Source organism: Lithobates pipiens, unplaced genomic scaffold, assembly GCF_037356315.1.
Source record: "Lithobates pipiens isolate NorthernLeopardFrog02 unplaced genomic scaffold, aLitPip1_a1.2 Scaffold_8, whole genome shotgun sequence".
Classification (NCBI taxonomy): Eukaryota; Metazoa; Chordata; class Amphibia; order Anura; family Ranidae; genus Lithobates; species Lithobates pipiens.
The window spans coordinates 646,651,482-646,676,117 of record NW_027507903.1 but is presented as its reverse complement, the minus strand read 5'-3'; the positions used below and the strand labels follow the sequence as shown (position 1 = coordinate 646,676,117).

The window sequence follows — 24,636 nt, the reverse complement described above, 5'->3', positions numbered from 1 at the left end:
ATATATATATAGATATATATATATCTATATATATATACACCAAAAAAAATCCCTATACATGTAACATTTTTTCATATATTTATATTTCCAGCCTTTTTTTTCCATAGAGACATGATCCCTGTTATGAGGCTTCTCTGTCCTCAACAAAATGGCCGTCCAGACAAAGCATTGCACAGGGTAGCGTTCTCTAGTGTCTGGGACGCTCTTCCATTACTCGCAATGCAATTTTGTCCACCATAAAATGGCCGCCGCCGGGGGGAGACCAAGTCGGGGACAGCTTTGCCTCAGGAGTGTGTGAGGCGTGAGGAGACTGTGAGAGAACGGGCGAGAGAACGGGCGAGAGAATGGAGAGACGCGGAGGGGAGGGAAGGAGGCGATTTATCGTGTTTTGATAGAAGAGATAACATTTATATGAGGAGGAGGGGAGAGGTAAACACACAGATAGGAGGATATTATAAAGGGAGGCACAGCAGATGGAAGCTGACACTTTGTGCTGCGGTTCCTAATTGTAATTGTCATTTAACCACTTAGCAACCGGCCCATAGCCGAATGACGGCTACAGGGCGGTTGAAGAACGCGTAACGTACTATATATATATATATATATATATATACACTATCTGTGTGTGTGTGTGTGTGTGTGTGTGTGTGTGTATGTATGTATCTCTATCTATCTATCGTCCCCACCTTTTCTTTTTCCCACAGACAAAGCCCTATAGTTGTCAGGTGTCTATATATATATATATATATACATACACTTAACTCTGGGAGGACGTACTATGATGTCCTCCCAAAATTCCCCCGAGAACTTCCGTGACCGCCGGTATGGATCACGGTAAACGACCGCTCTTCGCGGCCGTTTACTAGTTGATCCCTCCCCTCTCTGTACCGATCGGTGTCAGCAGCGCTGTGGGCTGCATCTGTAGTGCCCACATCGCTGCTCACCGAAAATTAACCCCTCAATTCCCTGCCACTACTCTGCAGTACCCAGTAATGCCCTGCCACTACTCTGCAGTGCCCAGTAATGCCCTGCCACTACTCTGCAGTACGCAGTAATGCCCTGCCACTACTCTGCAGTGCCCCGTAATGCCCTGCCACTACTCTGCAATACTTGGTGATACCCTGCCATGCTGTATGTGGCCAGGCTGTTGAAGTCTCACACATGTGGTATCGCCGTACTCAGGAGGAGTAGGAGAATCTATTTCGGGGTGTCATTTTTGGTATGTACATACTATGTGTTAGAAACATCTTCGACAGCTTTGTGTTAAAAATAAATAAATGCATTTAACCACTTCTCGCCCTGCCGGCCGTCATATGACGTCCTTGAATTTGTGCGGGGATATCTCAATGATGGGTGTAGCTACAGGCATCATTCAGATATCAGCTTTTTCAGCCAGCGATTCCCTACACCATAAGAATGATCATAGCGGCTGTTCCACTGCTTGATCATTCTTACAGGAGGTGAGAGGGGACTCCCCCCCCCCTCCTCCCGCCGCCCTTCGGTGCTACCAACTCGCCAATACGATCAAAGCCAGAATCGTGTTTTATTTTTATTTTTTTTATTTCAGGCTTCCCAGCTTAGAGGTGACATGCGGGGTCTTATTGACCCCCCCCCCCATATCTCACTGTGAAGAGGACCTGTCATGCCACATTCCTATTACAAGGGATTTTTACATTCCTTGTAATAGGAATAAAAGTGATCAAAAAATGTATTTTCGGGGAAAAAAGTGTCAAACTAAAAGTAAAATGAACAATAAAAAAGCGTTTGAAAAATTGCTGCGCAAATACCGTGCGAGATAAAAAGTTGCAACGACCACCATTGTATTCTCTAGGGTCTTTGCTAAAAAAAAAACATATATAATGTTTTGGAGTTCTATGTAATTTTCTAGCAAATAAATGATGATTTTTACATGTAGGAGAGAAATGTCAGAATTGTCCTGGGTGCTCCAGAACGCCTGAAGGTGCTCCCTGCATGTTGGGCCTCTGTATGTGGCCACACTGTGTAAAAGTCTCACACATGTGGTATCAAAAAGGGGTCATTTGGGGGGTATTTGTACTTTTCTGGCATGTTAGGGTCTCAAGAATTGAAATAGGCCATCAGTACTTCAGGTGTGATCAATTTTCAGATATTGGCACCATAACTTGTGGACTCTATAACTTTCACAAAGACCAAATAATATCCACCAATTTGTACTTATTTTTACCAAAGATATGTAGTAGTATAAATTTTGGCCAAAATATATGAAGAAAAATTACTAATCTGCTAAATATTATAACAGAAACAAAGAAAAATTCCTTTTTTTTTTTTTTTTACAGAATTTTCGGTCTTTGGCTTTTTTTTATACTATAAAAAAAACGGTCATTAAATACCACCAAATGAAAGCTCTATTTGTGGGAAAAAAAAAGGACAAAAATTTAATATGGGTACAGTGTTGCATGACTGAGTAATTGTCATTCAAAATGTGAGGGCACCAAAATCTGAAAATTGGTCTGGTTATTAACCACTTAAGCCCCCGGACCAATTTGCAGCCAAAGGACCAGGCTCCTTTTTGCGATTCGCGGAACTGCGTTGCTTTAACTGACAATTGCGCGGTCGTGCGACGTGGCTCCCAAACAAAATTGGCGTCCTTTTTTTTCCACAAATAGAGCTTTCTTTTGGTGGTATTTGGTCACCCCTGCGGTTTTTATTTTTTGTGCTATAAACAAAAGTAAAGCGACAATTTTTGAAAAAAAAACGCAATATTTTTTACTTTTTGCTATAATAAATATCCCCAAAAATATATAAAAAAAAAACTTTTTTTTTTTTAGGCCGATACGTATTCTTCTACATATTTTTGGTAAAAAAAAAATTGCAATTAGCGATTTATTGATTGTTTTGCACAAAAGTTATAGCGTCTACAAAATATATATATATTTTTTTACTAGTATTGGTGGCGATCAGCTTTTTTTTTTTTTTTTGTGACTGGGCCATTATGGCGGACACATCGGACATTTTTGACACCTTTTTGGGACCATTGTCATTTATACAGCAATCAGTGCTATACAAATGCACTGATTCCTGTGTAAATGACACTGGCAGTGAAGGAGTTAACCACTAGGGGGCGGGGAGGGGTTATGTGTTTGTTTTTTTTATTGTAGGGGGCGTGGCCTGGCGTGTGACGTCACTGATCGTCTTTCCCTATAACAGGGAACAGACGATCAGTGATGGGCTCAGTAGGAAGCACGGGGAGAGGTTTGTTTACACAGACCTCTCCTCGTTCTTCAGCTCTGTGACCCGATCGTGGGACACCAGCGGCGATCGGGGTCTACTGGTCCCACCGCCACGGTCACGGAGCTCAGGACGGGGCGCGTTACCGACCCACGGCTGGGCACTTAAAGAGCAATGGACAGGTACGTGATTGTGCCCAGCCACGCTGTTCTGCCGACGTACATCGGCGTGAGGCGGTCCTTAAGTGGTTAAGGGGGTTTAAGTGCTCAGTGGTTAATTTTTTTATTTATTTTTCCCAACAGGTGACCAAGGTCGGTGGGACGAGCTCGCAATCATGCGATAGCCAACTATAGTGATCATATGACCAGGGTGACTGCCGGTGTTCCGTCAGATATGGTATAAATGGTAACAGAAGTGATGTTCTGTCACCGCCATCTTGGTACACCCCGTAGTAAGGATACAGTGAGAGGCGACAAGCGGACATCTTGTTACACCCAGCGGAGCTTTGCATTTCACACTTATTTTTAACAATAAATGGAGCTTATATAGTGGAATTCAAGACTCCGGTGGGATGTCGACCAGCATGGCGGGTGTAGTAGGATAGAGGTTAGGGAAGATTTCGCAGCTACATGACACAGCAGGAGATGCCTGCTGACTACTGTGTGTAATTCAGGCACTAAGGCTGCAACGACGGTGAGGCTGCAATGAGGGCACGGTGAGGCGGCAATGAGGGCACGGTGAGGCGGCAATGAGGGCACGGTGAGGCGGCAATGAGGGCACGGTAAGGCGGCAATAAGGGGCACAGTGAGGCTGCAATGAGGGGCACAGTAAGGCTGCATGGACTTTCACAGAGACTGCATTGATTGGCACTGGTGAGGCTGAATTTGATGGGCACTGGTGAGGCTGCATTGATCTCTTGTATCATGTCCACAATCTCTGGCCATCTCCTGTAATATGCCCGCAGCCTCTGACATCTTGACATCTCCTGTACCATGCCCACATCCTTTGACCATCTCCTGTAATATGCCGCAGCCTCTGACCATCTCTCGTCTTATATTATGTCTGCAGTCTCTGAGGGAGTCAAGAGTGGGAGCGCCGCCGGGATGTGAGGACATGGGAGAAGTCAGACATGTGTGGACTGTGGAGAGGAGTCTATAGGATAAAACCAGAGCCACCATGTTGGAGCCGACTGACTGAGCCCTGCACATTGCACCTGAGAGGAGGTCAGTGACAGCGCCACTAAGCCAGTCTGAGGTGGGGGTCACTGATGTAAGGGGGGAGTGAATACAATAATGTAAGGGGGTACTGATATAAAGGTTTCCCCCTTATATCAGTAACCCCCCCTTCTTACCTTAGTGTATTTTCTGTGGAAGGTGGTCCCCCTCCCCCCCTCACATTCCCAGAGTCCCTGGTGTCTCCCTTGATGATTTTTTCACTTTTACTACTTTTGACTGAAATTTGCTGTTTTATGTATATCTATATATCCCTAGCCCTATGTGCTTTCATATCTATCTTATATATATATAATACGCTCTTCAAACATGCTTTAACCACTTCCCACCCGGCCAATGCACATATACGGCCGGGTGGGAGCTCTCTACTTCTGATAGGACGTTCCTGAACGTCCTTTAGAAGGAGGGGGATCGCGCGTGCCCGCGCAGCGGCGCGATCCCGATGTGCTCGTGTCACCCGGACACGGCGCATCTCAGATCGGCAGGAGGGCTCTGTGATTGGACACGGCTGTCATGTGATCAGGAGGGCCAATCACAGAGCCCTCCTGCCGATCTGAGATGAGCCGTGTCCGGGTGACACGAGCCGTCATGTGATGTAAACAAACAGCCGGTTGCTAGGCAATCGGCTCCTCCTCTCCTCACACAGAAGTCATCGCTGAGGAGAGGAGAGCGGATCGCTGCAGCCGGCTGATGATCAGTGAGTATGAGCTGTTTTTTACAGCTTTTTACTAACTGATCACCAGTCTAGTGTACACACAAATCACCACACAGTCCCCACACATGACGCCAAAACACACATGTCGCCAAAACACACATGTCGCCAAAACACACATATCGCCAAAACACACATGTGGCCAAAACACACATGTCGCCAAAACACACATGTCCCCAAAACACACATGTCCCCAAAACACACATGTCCCCAAAACACACATGTCCCCAAATAATAAAAACACATGTCCCTAATAATAAAAACATGTCCCCCACATATGTCCCACTAAAATCACATGTCCCAATGATTATCTGCACACATATGTACGTGATCACCTGCACACATATGTACATGATCATTTGCGTACATATGTCCGTGATCACACAAACCAATTATTATACACTTAACGGAATTTTTTTCACCAAAAACATGTAGCAGAATACATTTTGGCTTAAATTTATGACAAAATTTGATTTTATTGGATTTCTTTTAAAATAGAAAAAATAAAATATTGTTTTTTTTTTTTCCAAATTTCCGCTTTTTTTGCGCTTATATCGCAAAAAATAAAAAATGGAGTCGTGAATAAATAACACCAAAATTAAAACTCTATTTGTGCAAACAAAATGATAAAAATTTAATTTGGGTACAGTGTAGCATGACCGCGCAATTGTCACTGAAAGTGCGAGAGCGATGAAAGCTGAAAATTGGGCTGGCAAGGAAGGGGGCGAAAGTGCCCTGTATTGAAGTGGTTAAATGTCTGTTTTTTCCCTTTTTATGAACAAGAAATAATGACGTTATGCTATTGGGCTGGTATAATAATTCTATGGGACTGGTATGAAATTATTTCCAAGGCTGGTTTTTATTCCCAGTCCGGCCCAGGGTGGGATATTTGAAGCTCTTCTTTCTTTTGGGACTCCTTACCTGAAGAGTCACTTCTCATTGGTCAGCAGGGTCACATGGCTGTGCCATCCAATCACCACTTGGCATTGTGAGCATTAGGATGGATACAGCATGTTTTCCGGAGGGGTTGGGCGGGATATTTGGAGTAAGTTCACCTTTTCATTTCTCATTATAAGGTCAACTTACATTTTATCTGAATAATCGTGAGAGTTATAGGGGAGAGTCCAGAGACCGGTGCAGCTCTGCAGAGAAACCAATCAGCTTCCAGGTTTCTTTGTCAAAGCTTAATTGAAGAAGCTGAAGCTAGAAGCTGATTGGCTGTCATGCACAGTTGCACCAGATTTTGCACAATCCAGTTTTAGTAAATCTCTTCCAAAATTGTTATCAATATTTCTGTAATTTCTGGTACTATTTGTACCAATCAAATATATTACCGGGTTGTAGAGTTTGCTCGGCCTGAGGAAGGATTGGTTGCTATCGGAAACTGTCGCCAATTTTGTAACAATAGCGCGATTGGAAGTTCCTGTCCAATAACAACTTGTAGTAAATCTCCTCTAATGGACCACAAATGACTGTGATTGGGTATTGGGTTAGGTTTGGGGTTTAGGGGACGGGGGGGGGGGGGGGGGGGTCAGTATTAAAGGGTAGTGGTTAGGGCTGGGGTTGGAGGGGTAAGAGTTAGGATTAGGGGGTGAAAGCTGCACATACACCAGGAGGTTGCTGATTACGATCGGAGGGATTGTAATCAGTTTGTAAAATAAAAAGAGACGAGTAGAAGTAAAATTAAATATTTATTGGAACAAATCTGGTTGATGACCATTGGTCGTCGGGAAATGAGAAGCTGCAGAACAGCCGGGGTTGCTGTTAGAAATCACAGGGCCCCTGTATAACATACTTGAGAGGGCCCCCCCCCCCACCCCCAAAATTTGTAAGTTCCCGAACACAGATCACCTGCATACGAGTCAGATTAGAGCCTGCAGCCATGTTTGTACAGCCACTGCATCTCCAGAGAGTAGTCCTGCATTCACATTAACGCATGTCCGGGACGCTTGCAAAAATTGCACCCGACTTTCATGACACTCATAGAAACGCGCTGCTGTTTAGCACGCAAGGCGGCGCTGTCATTCGTTTTTAATAGCACCCCTACACAACAAGGACTGTTTTTTGTGTTTCTGACTCTTATGCCCCCCTCGGAATTTTCATCGGGAATCGTCAGGAATCCCTCTCTGGCCAAAATGCAATGCTGCAGTGTATATATAGTGCCTGTATGGAATATCCAGTGTATACATAGTAAGGTTGAATAAAAGACACCAGTCCATCCAGTTCAACCTGAGTGAGTGTCTACAATTGTCCCTATCCCTGTACATTGCATATATACTAGGACCAATTTTGGACAGAAGCTAATTAACCTACCTGCATGTCTTTGGAATGTGGGAAGAAACCGGAGTACCCGGAGGAAACCCACGCAGACACAGGGAGAACATGCAAACTCCAGGCAGATAGCGTCGTGGTTGGGATTCAAACCAGCGACCCTTTTTACTGCTAGGTGAGAGTGCTAACCACTACACCACTGTGCCGCCCATGTGTGGCACGTCACTGATCTCTGCTCCCAATCACAGGGAGCTGTGATCAGTGACACTGTCACTAGGCAGAACAGGGAGATGCTTGTTTACATTAGCATTTCCCCCGTTCTCCCTCTCCTGACTGCAGGAGAGCTTTAGGTGTCTGTCCCCCAACAGACTCCTCTCTGCTCCCTGCTCCATTGTAAGCTCAGTCCTCACTTCACAATCATAGTCTGTTTCCCTTGTAGTCTTTGTTCCGGCTCCACTGTAGTTTCTGTGCCGGCTCCCTCGTAGACCCTGTGCCGGCTCCCTCGTAGACCGCTCCCTCGTAGTCCCTGTGCCGGCTCCCTCGTAGACCCTGTGCCGGCTCCCTCGTCGACCCTGTGCCGGCTCCCTCGTAGACCCTGTGCCGGCTCCCTCGTAGACCCTGTGCCGGCTCCCTCGTAGACCCTGTGCCGGCTCCCTCGTAGACCCTGTGCCGGCTCCCTCGTAGACCCTGTGCCGGCTCCCTCGTAGACCCTGTGCCGGCTCCCTCGTAGACCCTGTGCCGGCTCCCTCGTAGACCCTGTTCCGGCTCCCTCGTAGACCCTGTTCCGGCTCCCTCGTAGACCCTGTTCCGGCTCCCTCGTAGACCCTGTTCCGGCTCCCTCGTAGACCCTGTTCCGGCTCCCTCGTAGACCCTGTTCCGGCTCCCTCGTAGACCCTGTTCCGGCTCCCTCGTAGACCCTGTTCCGGCTCCCTCGTAGACCCTGTGCCGGCTCCCTCGTAGACCCTGTGCCGGCTCCCTCGTAGACCCTGTGCCGGCTCCCTCGTAGACCGCTCCCTTTTGGCTTCAGTTTAGCTTCTGTATGGCTCTCCATTGATCACTCTCAAATGAAAAGCCATCCAATAACACCTGCTGCTCGGTTGAAATGTTCTGATTTAGGAGGTTATCCAGTATTAGCCTCTGCCTTGTAACTTGTCTGAGGCCCTGCAATAGCAAAAAGAGAACAATGAGATCCATGAATGATTAGAAGAAACCCCCTCTATGTAGGGATGCACCGATATATCGGCTGTGGAACATTTTCGGCCAAGAATAAGGTTATCTGCATTTTGCCAATAGAAGAAAAAAAAGGTGCCGATATTGGCATGAAGCGTCCCATTGATTTCAATGAAGAATCGCATCACATTGACTTCAATGGATAATCGCATCCTATTGACTTCAATGCAAACATGCCCCCTATTGACACACTGATCAAATACATACCTTACGTCGAACAAAGAATGGGGGTCGCGTCTCTCTCGCCTCCACCTCCTCCCAGTTTATTCCTTCGAAAAACGGGTGGTCTCTGATGTTCCTGAAGGCCGCTTTGCACGCCTCTCTGTCTTTGCACTGGAGCTACGGGAAGAAAAGAAGACAGAAAAACATAAGATAACAGTAATGGCTCATGAAGTGCACTGACTTTTTGGCGGAGCCTATATGGCTACTCTCCTTGTCCCGCTGGGACTGTGTCACTACTTACCTTTTCCAGCAGGTCCTTAAAGTTGTTGTAGGCTTCTTGGTTACTGGCACTGTCATGTGGAATATGGGTTGGATAAGTACCGAAGGCCAGATCACATAAAGTCATTGCTAACATGTAGTAATCTATGGTTGGTTCAGGCGACTTCTGTGGGGAAATCAAAGGGAGAAAGACAAGGATAAAAGGTCAGACTAGAGAACAGCAGCATCAACATTACAACAAGTATTAAGTTTCAGTGTGTAAATGTTAATCCCCAGGGGTGGGTGGTAGCTGGACGTGGCCCCCAGGAGTGGACAGGACCCCCAGCGCCCAGATGATGGTTAGACAGGATCCCCAGGACTGAACAGGACCCTCAGGGCCAGATGGTAGCTAGAAAGAGCCCCCCAGGTGCAGGTATTAGGTGGACGGGACCCCCAGAACCAGATAGTGGCTGGATGAGGACTGGACTTGATATCCAGTTGGGTAACTGGACCAAGGTCATTAATCCAATCCTAATCTGATAATTGCTCTATATATACAAGTTCTGGGTAATCCAGGCCTAGCATGGTTAACAATTGCTCTGTGTATGGGCACATTGGACTTACCTTGCATTCAGGCGTGTTGAAAGTTGCAACTCCAAAATCCGCGATTTTTATGTGCCCGGTGCTATCTATGAGGATGTTGTCAAGCTTTAGGTCTCTGTGGAGAAAAAAAGAGTGTCAGTTCTGTAGTTCAGACAATGATCCCTCCCATAGATCCCGGGAATTACAGAGGGATGAACAATCACAAAGCTCCCTTTCCTAGCGCCGCCCAATGTTTCCTATGATCCGGTCTACATTCCTCCGTCCTCATCTCCTTATTTGCGCGTCCATTGGATGGAGGAGGAGGAACAGGTCACCATTGGGTGTTCAGGCAGCAGGAGGGGGGAGAGGGGGTGGATTGTACCGCAAATAATTGTACTTACTGGTGTATGATACCCATGGAGTGGATAAACTGCAGCCCACACACGAGCTCCGCTGCGATCAGTCTGAGGGTGGTGATGTTACATCTACCCGCCTTGTCCATCAGATCTCCTCCGCTCAGATATTCCATGACATAGAAGAATTGGTTCTGGGGGGGGAAACACAGATGGGTCAATCAATGCATTTCACTTAGAAGGTCCAAATCAGAGTGACGTGTTGTATATATCTACCCAAATATACTGCAGGACGTCTACCTACACTATATCCATCCATATCTACATCTTCCTACACTATATCTATACCTACCTACACTATATCCATCCATATCTACATCTTCCTACACTATATCCATCCATATCTACATCTTCCTACACTATATCTATACCTACCTACACTATATCCATCCATATCTACATCTTCCTACACTATATCCATCCATATCTACATCTTCCTACACTATATCTATACCTACCTACACTATATCCATCCATATCTACATCTTCTTACACTATATCCATACCTACCTACACTATATCCATCCATATCTACATCTTCCTACACTATATCTATACCTACCTACACTATATCCATCTATGTACATCACATTGCTGAGGTCACTGACCCAGCAATGATGTCACCAGACTGGGCATATGATGACATCCAGATATCGTGAAGCAATGTTTGCACTATTTTATATACATGCCATTCATTCTATACTTATCTCTCTTCCGAAAAATAGACTTACCTCCGTCTGGAATGTGGCATAGGCGTGGGTACAGTAATGGCAGCCCCCCACCTTCTCCAGGCAATGAAGTTCACGCAGGGCGAAGTCATGGCTGAATGAAGCTATCTCCATCTTCAGAACGATCTTCACGGCCACCAACATGCCGCTGTCAATGTGAGTCGCCAGCACCACCTTGTAGGAGAGAGAGAGGGAGGTAGACGGTTAGTACGTTATCTTATTCCATGTGCTCTAACTGCTAGGCCTGGTTCACACACGTTTTGCTGTTTGAAATGCATTCCTCATTCGGACTTCACTTCAGACAGCAATACCGAGGAACCACGCATGTTGTGCATGGTTGTTGTGTGGGAGGCGGTTGCAACACAGCATTGTTTATTCAAATGAATCAAGTTCGGCCACAGAGCATGACAAGGGGGTATAATTCCTGCCGCCGCTGCGGCGAAGGAGAGCATTTGTACACCCCCAGCAACAGGGGGAGCAGTTGAGGGGAGGCGGGGTTTTAAAAGAGGAGTGTGTGTGGCTGTCAGTGGGTAGAGAGGTGTCGACAGAAAGCTGATCGCCGCTTGCGGGACCCTGGGGCGGCAGATATCCCAGGTGCCCAGGCTAGCACACCCCTGTCTGGCCAGTTGGACCCCTTTCATGCTGGGGTGCTTTGCAGGCGCTACAGTGCTAAAAATAGCGCCTGCAAAGCGCCCTGAAACAGTCGCTGCAGTCTCTCCAATGTTAAAGCCCTGGTGGCTTTCACACTGGAGCGGTGCACTGGCAGGTCGCTGAAAAAATGTTCTGCTAGCACCATCTTTGCAGCGGTGAAGGAGCGGTGTATACTTCACTCCTTCACCGCTCCTGCCCATTGAAATCAATGGGGCAGCGCAACTATAGCGTTGCTGCAGTGACGCTTTGTGGGCGGTTTTAACCATTGCTAGCGGCCGAATACCGCCGCTAAAACGGTGGTAAAGTGGTGCTAAAAATAGCACCGTTCGTTTTACCACTGCCCCAGTGTGAATGAGGCCTTACTGGAGCTCCGTGCCTGAACTTGTTGTGGCATTGAGCTTCAGGATTCAGCTGTACTGCCCTGATGGTCGGCTCTGTGTGTGGGATATGATAGGAGGGTGCTGGTGCTTTATTTATATTTTTTTGTGTGGGGGGGGGCAGTTTTTTTGCCACTACTCTAGGCCTGGGCCTTGTTGGCCTAGGCCAAAACACAGCACTGTGATCCCCCCCAGTGTGTATGGGCCCCTCCATACTAATCTCTCTCACTAAGCTTACTTACCGTCCCAAAGGCTCCTGATCCAAGTATCTTATGGAAGATGAAACTCTGCAGAGTCAAGTTGGTCTCTTTGTGTCCTGTAGGCGCCGCTACTCGTTCTGTTGTCACACCGTCAGCTAGAGAGAAGAAAGAGAAATACATTTATTGCCCCGCCCGCATACAAGTCTTATCACTGATTTCTATTGGTAATTAAAGTCTCCAATACAGAAAGAGCTGACCCTGGAAGTTTACATTTACACAGGGATATTATCATCGCATCACTGACTAACTGCAGGCTTAGAGCAAGTCTATAGGTGTGTAGGTATGGGGAGGGGGTTAAGCTCTCAGTGCAATGCCCAGCAATGGAGGCAGTAGATTATGGTTGGGGGTAATCTTTAACTGCTTTAGCCAGGAAATGGGGGGGGGGGGGCTCAAAATACTTTAAAATATTTCAGTGCCATTCCCAGGAATTTGGGGGGACATTATGGGGTGGGGGGTTAAAGCGGAGGTCCACCCTAAAGTGGACCTTCCGCTCATAGGAATCCCCCCCCCCCCATCGGCGCCTCAATTGGCACCTTTTAGGGGGGAGGGGGGTGCAGGTACATGTACAGTACAGGTATCTGCACCCACTTCCGGGATAGCTCTCTGCGGAAAGGGGCGTAGATTCTGCAGAATCTACGCCCCTTTCCGAAAGTCCCCCGCTGCCTGCTGGGAAACACACAGATCCCAGAGGCAGCGGGTCCATCCTTATTGCGCAGCGCGACTCGCGCATGCGCAGTAGGGAACCGGGAAATGAAGCCGAAAGGCTCCACTTCCTGATTCCCATACCCAAGATGGCAGCGGCAGCACCCGAGAGACGATCGAGAGATCTGCTTTGGGTGCCGACATCGCGGGCGCGCTGGGCGGGTAAGTGTCCTTATTTTAAAAGTCAGCAGCTGCAGTATTTGTAGCTGCTGGCTTTAAAAAAAAAAAAAAACGGCGGAACTCCCGGCGGACTCCCGCTTTAAACTTACAGTGCCATGCCTAGCAATGCGTGGGGAGGGGGGGGGGAATGAGGTGGTTCAACTTTCACTGACATGGCCAGCAATGTGGGGGAGTTAATGCGGGGGTTAAAATTCAGTGCCAAACCTAGAAGTTGGGGGGGGGGGGGGAATAAGGAGAAGGAATGTGGGGGCAGTCCAGTTTATCATTTCTCTTGTCAATGATAAGTAAAATTGGTATTTGCTCGCTATCACAGGGCGAATTTCTCCTCCTCTGAGCCCAGTTCCTCTTTAGGGATGAATTTGGTGGAGGAATTCCTTGTTCCCCTTTCCTATGTACTATTTGAAGATTTACAACTAATCCTTACCTCCTTCGTCACTCCTCCTCTTCTTCCTCAGATGGCTCTCACATTCTATGTCCTGGGATGATCTCCTCTTCTCTCCTTTTCTCTCTGCACAACTCTGGAGATCCTCCCTGGTTGTGTAATATCTACTACGCCTCTTCCCGGGAGCCTGCCTGTCTGCTCAGCAGAGCTCCCTTCTTCCTCCTCTCTTCTCCTCTTCCTGGTAACCTGCCCTGTTTGCTCAGCAAACATCTCTAGTTCCTCACTGGCACTGTAATAGATTTCCTCGCTGCTACTCTTCCTGGAAACCTGGTCTGTCTGCTCAGCGGAGCTCCCTTCCTCCTCTCTGCTCCTCTTCCTGGGAGCCTGGTCTGTCTGCTCAGCAGAGCTCCCCTCTAACTCCTCTCTACGCCTCTTCCTGGGAGCCTGGCCTGTCTGCTCAGCAGAGCTCCCTTCTTCCTCCTCTCTTCTCCTCTTCCTGGTAACCTGCCCTGTTTGCTCAGCAAACATCTCTAGTTCCTCACTGGCACTGTAATAGATTTCCTCGCTGCTACTCTTCCTGGAAACCTGGTCTGTCTGCTCAGCGGAGCTCCCTTCCTCCTCTCTGCTCCTCTTCCTGGGAGCCTGGTCTGTCTGCTCCAGCAGAGCTCCCCTCTAACTCCTCTCTACGCCTCTTCCTGGGAGCCTGGCCTGTCTGCTCAGCAGAGCTCCCTTCTAACTCCTCTCTACTCTTCCTGGGAGCCTGGCCTGTCTGCTTAGCAGAGCTCCTTTCCTCCTCCTCTCTGCGCCTCTTCCTAGGAACCTGGCCTGTCTGCTCTACAAACCTCTCTAGTTCCTCACTGGCGCTGTAATAAATTTCCTCGCTGCTCCTCTTCCTGCGCCTCTGATTGGACATTGTGGATGTTCCAGTGCAAAGTTCCTCTCTGCTAATCCCTTGTCCTCTCTGCATGGCAGCTTTTATAATTTTTAATTAGATATGAAATAATAAAGGGAAGTGATAATATAAACTTCTCTTCCTCTTCCTGCGCTGTGTACAATATATACAATCTATATATGAAGGTTATATATGGAATATTCTCCTATAATAGTATGCTGATAGAGAGCTCAGAATTCTGTGTCTGCACTCGTCTGTCTCCAATACACACTGACTCTCCAACTGCCCGACACTCTGCTTTTATAGGCTGGGAGCCCTCTATGATGTCACTTCCTGTCACATGACCAGCCTGAGCTTTCAACTGACACTAACTGACACGTATGCCCATATATGGTAAACGGCCCGGATCATGTAAACAGCACTGATCATGTGATACAGATATGACATATACCAAAGTGTTGTATAATTTTACACATTATTCATATACATTTATATAATGCTGACATATTCTGTAGCGTTGTGCAATAGAAAACTATTATTACTCATCTATATATAAAGAGCTCTGATCTATTCTATTACATTGTACAATTATATATTATTATTATTCAAATATCCAGCCACTGTCTGATCTTCCAACTGACACTAACTGACACTTATGCCCATATATGGTAAACAACCCAGATAATGTAATATGGATCTGACATATACCAAAGTGTTGTACAATTTTACACATTATTTATATACATTTATATTAGTGTTGACATATTCTGTAGCGCTGTGCAATTCAAAACTTTTATTATTGTTATTACTAATGTGTGTGTGTGTGTGTGTGTGTGTGTGTGTGTGTATATATGTGTATATATATATATATATATATATATATATATATATATAAATATTACTGACACATTCAGTAACGTTGTACAATTACATAGTATTATTACAGATTTATATATAGCATTGTACAATCAGTATTATATATTTTATATAGCGCTGACATTTACCCTAACATTGTACAATCACTCATTATTAAAGTCAATCATTTTATATAGCACGAACATATACCGTAGCGTTGTACAATCACACCTTATTACGATACATTTTATATAGCGCTGACATATACCATAGCTTTTTACAGTCACCCATTATTACTATTATTATACATTTTATATAGCACATCAGAGGACCCCCCCCCATATCACATCAGGGGTACCTCCATCACATCAGAGGACCACCCCATTACATCAGAGAACCCCATTGCATTAGAGAACCCCTACCCATCACATTAGAGGACAGACCCCATCACATCAGAGGGGGGAACCCAGAATTACACCCCAGGGTAATTTACATTGCAGCCAGAGGGGAACCCAACTGGAAGCCCCAGGGGGAACCCAAATGGCAGCCTGGGGGAGGGGTTAATCCAAATGGCATCCCAGTGAGTTCCCAAATGGCACCCCAAGGGTGTCCCCACGTGGCACCCCAGGGTGGGAACCCACGTGGCACCCCAGGGTGGGAACCCACGTGGCACCCCAGGGGGGGATTCCACATGGCAGACCAGGAGGTAACCCAAATGGCACTTTGGGATCACCCAGGGTACTATTTGGACTTGCCAAACAGGAACCTGGGCAAACCCAAATGGCACCCTAGGGGGAAGAAAAATAGCAGCACTGGTGGAAACCAAATGGCTATCTGGGCAGAACAAAAATTGCACCCAGGGGGGATCCCAAGTGGCATTCTGGGGCAAACCCAAACGGCAACCCGGGTGAACCAAAATGTCACCCCAGGGGTGAATCCAAATGGCACCCTAGGGGGGAACCCAAACGGGCACCGGGCAAATCCAAATGCACCCTAGGGGCAGCCAAATGGCAGCCCTGGTGGAACCCCAAATGACTCCCCGGGCAGAACCTAAATTGCAGCCCAAGGGGATCGCAAACCCATATGGAAAGATGCATATATAGCAGAGATATATTTGTTTAGGAGATATGTTTAATTTTCATGAAAAATTCTGACCCCCCATCTTAGCAGCACTGCCCATCATTACAAAACATCACGTCAGAGATCCCCCCCATCACATCAAAGATCCCCCCATCACATCAGAGGTCCCCCCCATATCGCATCAGAGGTCCCCCCCCAATATCGCATCAGAGGTCCCCCCCCATATCGCATCAGAGGTCCCCCCCCCATATCGCATCAGAGGTCCCCCCCCCATATCGCATCAGAGGTCCCCCCCCATATCGCATCAGAGGTCCCCCCCCATATCGCATCAGAGGTCCCCCCCCATATCGCATCAGAGGTCCCCCCCCCCATATCGCATCAGAGGTCCCCCCCCCCATATCGCATCAGAGGTCCCCCCCCATATCGCATCAGAGGTCCCCCCCCATATCGCATCAGAGGTCCCCCCCATATCGCATCAGAGGTCCCCCCCCCATATCGCATCAGAGGTCCCCCCCCCCATATCGCATCAGAGGTCCCCCCCCCATATCGCATCAGAGGTCCCCCCCCCATATCGCATCAGAGGTCCCCCCCCATATCGCATCAGAGGTCCCCCCCCCCATATCGCATCAGAGGTCCCCCCCCATATCGCATCAGAGGTCCCCCCCCATATCGCATCAGAGGTCCCCTCCCCCCCATCACATCGGAGGTCCCCTCCCCCCCATCACATCAGAGGTCCCCTCCCCCCCATCACATCAGAGGTCCCCCCCATATCACATCAGAGGTCCCCCCCATATCACATCAGAGGTCCTCTACCATATGAGAAGTCATCCCATCAAATCTTAGGACCCCCCCCCATCACATTGGAGATACCCATCACATCAGAGGACTCCCCATCATATTAAGTATACCCCCATCACATCAGAGGGCCCTCCCATCACATCAGTGGACCCTCCCATCACATCAGTGGACCCTCCCATCACATCAAAGGACCCCCCCATCATATCAAAGGATCCCCCATCATATCAAAGGACCCCTCATCACATAAGAGATATCCATCAGATATTTCCCCATCAGATCAGATATCTCCCCATCACATCAGAGCTCCCCCATCACATCAGAGATCTCCCTATTAAATCAAAGGATCCCCATCACATCCGAGGTCCCCCCCATATCACATCCGAGGTTCCCCCCATATCATATCCGAGGGTCCCCCCCCCATATCACATCAGAGGTCCCCCCCCCCCATATCACATCAGAGGTCCCCCCCCCCATATCACATCAGAGGTCCCTCCCCCCATATCACATCAGAGGTCCTCTACCACATGAGAAGTCACCCCATCAAATCTTAGGACCCCCTCCATCACATTGGAGATACCCATGACATCAAACTACCCCATCACATCAGAGGGCCCCCCATCACATCAGAGGGCCCCCCCATCATATCAAGGGACCCCCCATCACATAAGAGATATCCATCAGATATTTCCCCATCATATCAGGTATCTCCCCATCACATCAGAGATCTCCCTATTAAATCAAAGGATCCCCTGGCCCATCCCCATCACATTAGAGTTCCCCATATCACATCGGAGGTCCCCCCCCATATCACATCGGAGGTCCCCCCCCATATCACATCAGACGTCCCCCCCCCATATCACATCAGACGTCCCCCCCCCATATCACATCAGACGTCCCCCCCCCCATATCACATCAGACGCCCCCCCCCTATCGCATCAGAGGTTCCCCCCCCACATATCGTATCAGAGGTTCCCCCCCACATATCGTATCAGAGGTTCCCCCCCACATATCGTATCAGAGGTCCCACCCCCCCATATCGCATCAGAGGTCCCACCCCCCCATATCGCATCAGAGGTCCCCCCCCATATCACATCAGAGGTCCCCCCCCCCATATCACATCAGAGGTCCCCCCCCACATATCGCATCAGAGGTCCCCCCCCCCATATCACATCAGAGGTCCCCCCCCCATATCACATCAGAGGTCCCCCCCACATATCGTATCAGAGGTCTCCCCCACATATCGCATCAGAGGTCCCCCCGATATCACATCAGACGTGTCCCCCCCCCCCGATATCACATCAGACGTGTCCCCCCCATATCACATCAGAGGTCCCCCCCATATCACATCAGAGGTCCCCCCCCCCTATCACATCAGAGGGCCCTCCCATCACATCAGAGGGCCCCCCCCATCATATCAAATGACCCCTCATCGCATCAGAGATTCCCATGACTTTTGAGGTCCCTCCAACACATCTGAGGTTCCCACATTAGATTTGAGATCCCCCCCATCACATCAGAGATCCACACATTCCATTAGAATTCTCCCCATCACATCACGGTCCCCCCCTCCCCCCCCCAGTCACATGAGAGATCCCCCAGTCACATCAGAGGTACAACCCATCACATCAGCGTTTCCCCCCCTATCACATCAGTGTTCTCCCCCCCCATCAAATTATAGGACCCCTCATCACATCAGCGATACCCATCACCTCTGAGGTTCCCCTCATTACATCGGATATCTCCCCCCCCCATCACATCAGAGATCCCCCCCCCCCATAACATCAGTGGACCTCCATCACATCGGTGAACCCCCCATCACATCAGAGGACCCCAATCACATCAGATCTCCCCATGAAATCATAGGACCCCCCCATTAAATCTGAGATATCCCCATCACATCCGAGGACCCCCCATCACATCAGATGACTTCCCATTATCAGAGAACCCCCCCATCATATCAAGGGACCCCCCCATCACCTAATAGGACCCCCATCAAATCAAACATACCCATCACATCACAAGACCTCATCACATCAGAGATCTCCCCATCAAAGCATAGGACCCCCCCCCCCCATTACATCAGAGGAATCCTCATCATATCAGAGATACCCCCATCATATCGGAGATATCACCATCACATCAGAGGTACCCCATTACATCAAAGGACCTCCCATCACATCAGTGGACCCCCCCCCCATGATATCAGAGATACCTATAACATCTGAGGTCCCTCCAACACATTAGAGCTTCCCCATCACATTAGAAATCTCCTCATCACATCAGGGGTAGCTCGATCATATCAGAGATCCCCAAATCACATCAGTGGACCTTAATCATATCAGAGCCCCCCTCGTCACATTAGAGGTCCCCCCCATCACATCAGAGGACCTCCATCCCATTACATCTGAGGTCCCCTCATCACATCAGAGTTACCCATGACATCAGAGGTCCACCCATCCAACTAGAGATCCCCCCCATAACATCAGAGGTCCCCCCCCATCACATCAGAGATCTCCCCATCATATCAAAGGACCCCCATCACCTAAGAGGACCCTCATCAAATCAAAGGACCCCTCATCATATCAGAGATATCCATCACATCACAGGAACCCCATCAAATCAGTGGTCCCCCCATTAAATTAGAGATCCTACCCCATCACATCAGAGGATCCCCTATTACATTCCTCTTCTGTCATTTAGTATAATAGTTTGTGTGGCATTTTGTACTTTACTGTCATATTTGTGCTGACACCCTGGGGGAACCTACATGGCACCCCAGGGGGAATCCAAATGTTAGCCCAAGGGAAACCCAGAATTACACCCCAGGGTATTTTACATTGCAGCCAGAGGGAAACCCAACTGGCTGCCCCGGGGGGAACCCAAATGACAGCCTAGGGGAGAACCCAAATGGCACTGCAGGGGTGAACCTGAATGGCAGACCAGGGGTGAACCCGAATGGCACTTTGGCAAATCCAAATGGTACCCTGGGTGATCCCAAACAGGTACCTGGGCAAACCCAAATGGCCCCCTAGGGGGAAGAAAAATAGCAGCCCTGGTGGAAACCAAATGGCTACCCGGGCAGAACAAAAATTGCAGCCTGGGGGGATCCCAAGTGGGATTCTGGGGTAAACCTAAACGGCAACCCGGGTGAACCAAAATGGCACCCTAGGGGGTAACCCACATGGCACCCCAGGGGGGAACCCAAATGGCACCCTAGTGGGGAACCCAAATGGCAGACCAGGGGTGAACCCAAATGACACCCTGGGAGGTAACCCAAAAGGCAGACCAGGGGTGAGCCCAAATGGCACCCCAGGGGGGAACCCAAATGACAGACCAGGGGTGAACCCAAATGACACCCTGGGAGGTAACCCAAATGCCACCCCAGGGGGGAACCCAAATGGCACTTTGGCAAGTCCAAATGGTACCCTGGGTGATCCCAAACAGGTACCTAGGCAAACCCAAATGGCCCCCTAGGGGGAAGAAAAATAGCAGCCCTGGTGGAAACCAAATGGCTACCCGGGCAGAACAAAAATTGTAGCCTGGGGGGATCCCAAGTGGCATTCTGGGGCAAACCCAAACGGCAACCCGGGTGAATCCAAATGCACCCTAATGACATCCCTGGTGGAACCCCAAATGACTCCCTGGGCAGAACCTATATTGCAGCCCAAGGGGATACCCTTGCAAACCCATATGGCAAGATGCATATATAGCAGAGATATATTTGCTTAGGAGATGTGTTTGAGTTTCATGAAAAATTCCAACCCCATATTAGCAGCACTGCCCATCATTACAAAATACGCCCCCTTCATGTAGGCATCTGCCCCTCGCACGAGCCCATCATGAAAAAACACCCCCCCCCCTCGCAAACTTCCACAAGCATCAGGAGTGTGTGGCACAATGTTGGCTATTGTGTTCAGGCGCCGTCTACAGCTGATCGTAAATTCAGATGTTTCGGCGGCTCCGTACTGAGCATGCGCAGTTTCAGGCAGGTTTTTCTCGATAGGGGGCATTTCTCGACAGGACACCAGCCCTTAGAGTGAGTATCCATCATAATGTTCAGAATAGAAAGATCTCATTGGTTAGCCTGGTCACGTGGTGATGAGGGCTTTCTATGACAAGCATTAGGATGGGTACAGCGAGGTCCGGAGGGGTGGGCAGGACATTTTGAAGCTGGGACTCCTTACAGGAATAAGAAGCCTCAGTCACTTCTCATTGGTCAGCAGGGTCACATGGCTGTGCCGTCCAATCACCACTTGGCATTGTGAGTATTATGATGGATACATTTGGATTCGGAGGGGTTGGGCGCGATATGTGGAGTAAGTTCACCTTTTCATTTCTCATGATAAGGTGAACTTACCTTTTTATGTGAATTAGGAAATAGTGAGAGTTATAGGGGAGAGTGCAGAGACCGGTGCAGCTCTGCAGAGAAACCAATCCGCTTCCAGTCAGAGCTTAATTGAACAAGCTAGAAGCTGATTGGCTGTCACCAGATTTTTCACAATCCAGTTTGGGTAAATCTGCTCCAAATCAATATTTCGGTAATTTCTGGTACTATTTGTATCCACTAAATATATTACCTGGATTGTAGCGTTTGCTCGGCCTGAGGAAGGATTGGTTGCGATCTGTTGGCAATTCTGTAACAATAATGCGATCGGAAGTTCCTGTCCAATAATAACTTGTAGTAAATCTCCTCCTAATGGATCACAAATGACTGTGATTGGGTAGTGGGTTAGGTTCGGGGATTAGGGGATGGGGGTCGGGGTTACAGGGTAGCCGTTAGGGATGGGATTGGGGTGGGGGGGGTAAGCGTTAGGATTAGGGGGGTCATTGCATTGTAACAATCAAAAACGTTTTTATCTACTTGTGGTTCTGTGTGGTAAGTATTGTGATTCCCCCCCCCCCCCCCCTACGCAGTAAAAGCTGCACATACCCCAGGAGGCTGCTGATTAACCACTGCCCGCCATATATCAATATGACGGCAGCAAAGTGGTTTCATTATCCTGACCGGACGTCATATGATCTCCAGCGGGACAAACCACCTGCAGGGGGTGTGGCGCGGCGATTAGTGGTGTGGTGCGTCAGTCTGAAACACTGCATCTCTGATCTTGGTAAAGAGCCTCTGACGTGGGCTCATTACCATGTGATCAGCTGTGTCCAATCACAGCCGGTCGTGTCGTTTCTCGGCTTTTCCTCTATTCACACCGACAAGGCGCGGGTAAAGGAGACACAATCGGCTGCTCTCCTGGACATTGATTATCAGTGCATACCCACCAAGGATGCCCAACCATTACCACTAGGTCTGCCAATCAGTGCCCATTAGAGATGCCCATCTTTAATGCTTGACAGTGCCTCATAATCAGTGCTGCCTATCAGTGCCACCGATAAGTGCCCATTGGTAGTGCCCATCAGCGCTGCATATCAGTGCCTCATCACTGCCCATCAGTGTCGCCTTATCAGTGAAAGAGAAAACTTCTTCTTCTTCTTAGCGTGGGCGGTAAAACGCCGCTATTTGCGGCGCATTTCGGCCACTAGCGGGGCGCTTTTACCCCCCGCTAGCGGCCGCGAAAGGGTTAAAACCGCCGGCAATACGCCGCAATAGCGGCGTTTTGCCGGCGGGTTTACAGCGCTGCCCCATTGATTTCAATGGGGAGCAGCGGTGGAGGAGCGGTAAACACACCGCTCCTTCACCGCTCCAAAGAAGCTGCTGGCAGGACTTTTTTCTGACGTCCTGCCAGCACACCGCTGTAGTGTGAAAGCCCTCTGCAGCTTCTTTAGGGCGTTTTGCAGGCGCTATTTCTAACGCTATAGCGCCTGCAAAACGCCCTGGTGTGAAAGGGGTCTAAATGTCAGTGCCCAGTTATATTATGTAGACTCAGGATAGAATCCAGGTCTTTCTTAACCACTTCAGCACCGAGCCTCTTTCTGAGATTTGGTGTTTACAAGTTAAAATCTTTTTTTTTTTTCTTTTTTTTTTTCGAAACTTACTTGCAAATATAAAATATATATAATAATTTTTTTTCATAACACCCTAGAGAATAAAATGGCGGTCGTTTCAATACTGTTTGGAAAAAATACACTTTTTTGAATTAGAAAATAAGACAGCAGTAAAGTTAGCCCAATTTTATTTTTATTTTTTTTATATTGTGAAAGATGAAGTTACGCCGAGTAAATTGATACCAAACACGTCACGCTTAAAAATTGCGCCCGCTCCTGGAATGGGGGACAAACTTTTGCCCTTAAAAATCTCCATAGGCGACATTTGAAAATATTCTACAGGTTGCATGTTTTGCGTTTATAGAGGAGGTCTAGGGCTAGAATTATTGCTCTCGCTCTACCGATCGCGGCAATTCCTCACATGTGTGGTTTGAACACCGTTTTCATAGGCGGGCGCTACTCACGTATATGTGTTCGCTTCTACACGCGAGCTCGGCGGGGTGGTGCACATTTTTTATATTTATTTTACCTTTTATTTTTACTTTACTTATTTTTACACTGTTCTTTAATTAAAAATAAAATAAAATTGGGTCACACGTGTAATGTAATGTAAACATCCCTTGTAATAGAAAAAAAACATGACATGTCCTCTTAACCACTAGGCGCCTGCTCTATAGCCGAAAGATGGCTGTAGAGGGGAAGCCCATTTCCAGAAGGCCGTCCCTGGACCGCCTCCTGTTTACTTCCGCATTGCGCGCTCCCATGAGCACGCATCGGGGAAGTTCTGTGCTGGCCGTGTCCCCCGGACACAGCCAGTCACAGATCGTTGTAAACGGCCAATCACAGCGGCCGTTTACAGCGCAATTGGCATGCCCAATGAGAGATGATCTCATATGTAAACATATGAGATCATCTCTCATCGTCGGCTCTCCCTCCTCACACAGAGACAGCGTGTGAGGAGGGAGAGATTAGCGGCTGCAGCGGCCGTGAGTAATGTCCCCAGTGTGCCACCTGTCAGTGCCATCTGGCCCCAGTGTGCCACCTGTCAGTTCCACTTGTCAACAGTGCCATATCACTGCCACGTGTCATTAGTGCCACGTTTTAGTGCCATCTGTCATCAGTGTCACGTGTCATTAGTGCCATCTGTCATCAGTGTACGTGTCATCAGTGCCACATATTAGTGGCATCTGTCATCAGTGCCACGTCAGTGTCACTGTCCTGGTGCTCCAGGGCCTTCAAAAGTGTAATAGGTAGTCAACAAGTTAGATGTGTAATTTATGGTCCTAGAACATGTGACGGCGCTCCCTACATGTTGGGCCTCTCTATGTGGCCAGGCTGTGGAAAAGTCCGACACATGTGGTATTGTAATACTCAGGAGGAGTAGCAGAATTTATTTTATTTTGGGGTGTCATCTGTGATATAAACATGCCATGTGAGAGAAATAACCTAATAAAATGACAATTTTGTGAAAAATAAAAAAAATAAAAAAATAAATCTTAATTTTGCAAAGAATTGTGGGAAAAAAAATGACAACACCAAAAACCTCACCATGCCTCTTACTAAATACCTTGGAATGTCTACTTTCCAAAAAGGGGTCATTTGGGGGGTATTTGTACTTTCCTGACTTGTTCGGGTCACAAGAAATGAGATAGTCCACCAGTACATCAGATGTGATTAATTTTTGTATGATTTGCACCACAGCTTGTAGACTCTCTAACTTTCACAAAGAC

General features: G+C 48.1%; 1 long non-coding RNA gene across 6 annotated transcripts in view; it reads left to right on the top strand.

Moving 5' to 3' along the window:
* The first annotated feature begins 305 nt into the window (after positions 1-305).
* LOC143961671 (uncharacterized) overlaps positions 306-24,636 on the top strand; it is an 88,489-nt gene continuing 64,158 nt past the window's right edge. Inside the window, exons 1-3 of one of the 6 annotated variants that reach the window (XR_013270524.1) lie at positions 306-429; positions 4,276-4,430; positions 10,793-10,998. This is a non-coding gene — a long non-coding RNA (uncharacterized LOC143961671). The other 5 variants (XR_013270523.1, XR_013270525.1, XR_013270521.1 and 2 more) reach the window with 5 other exon arrangements.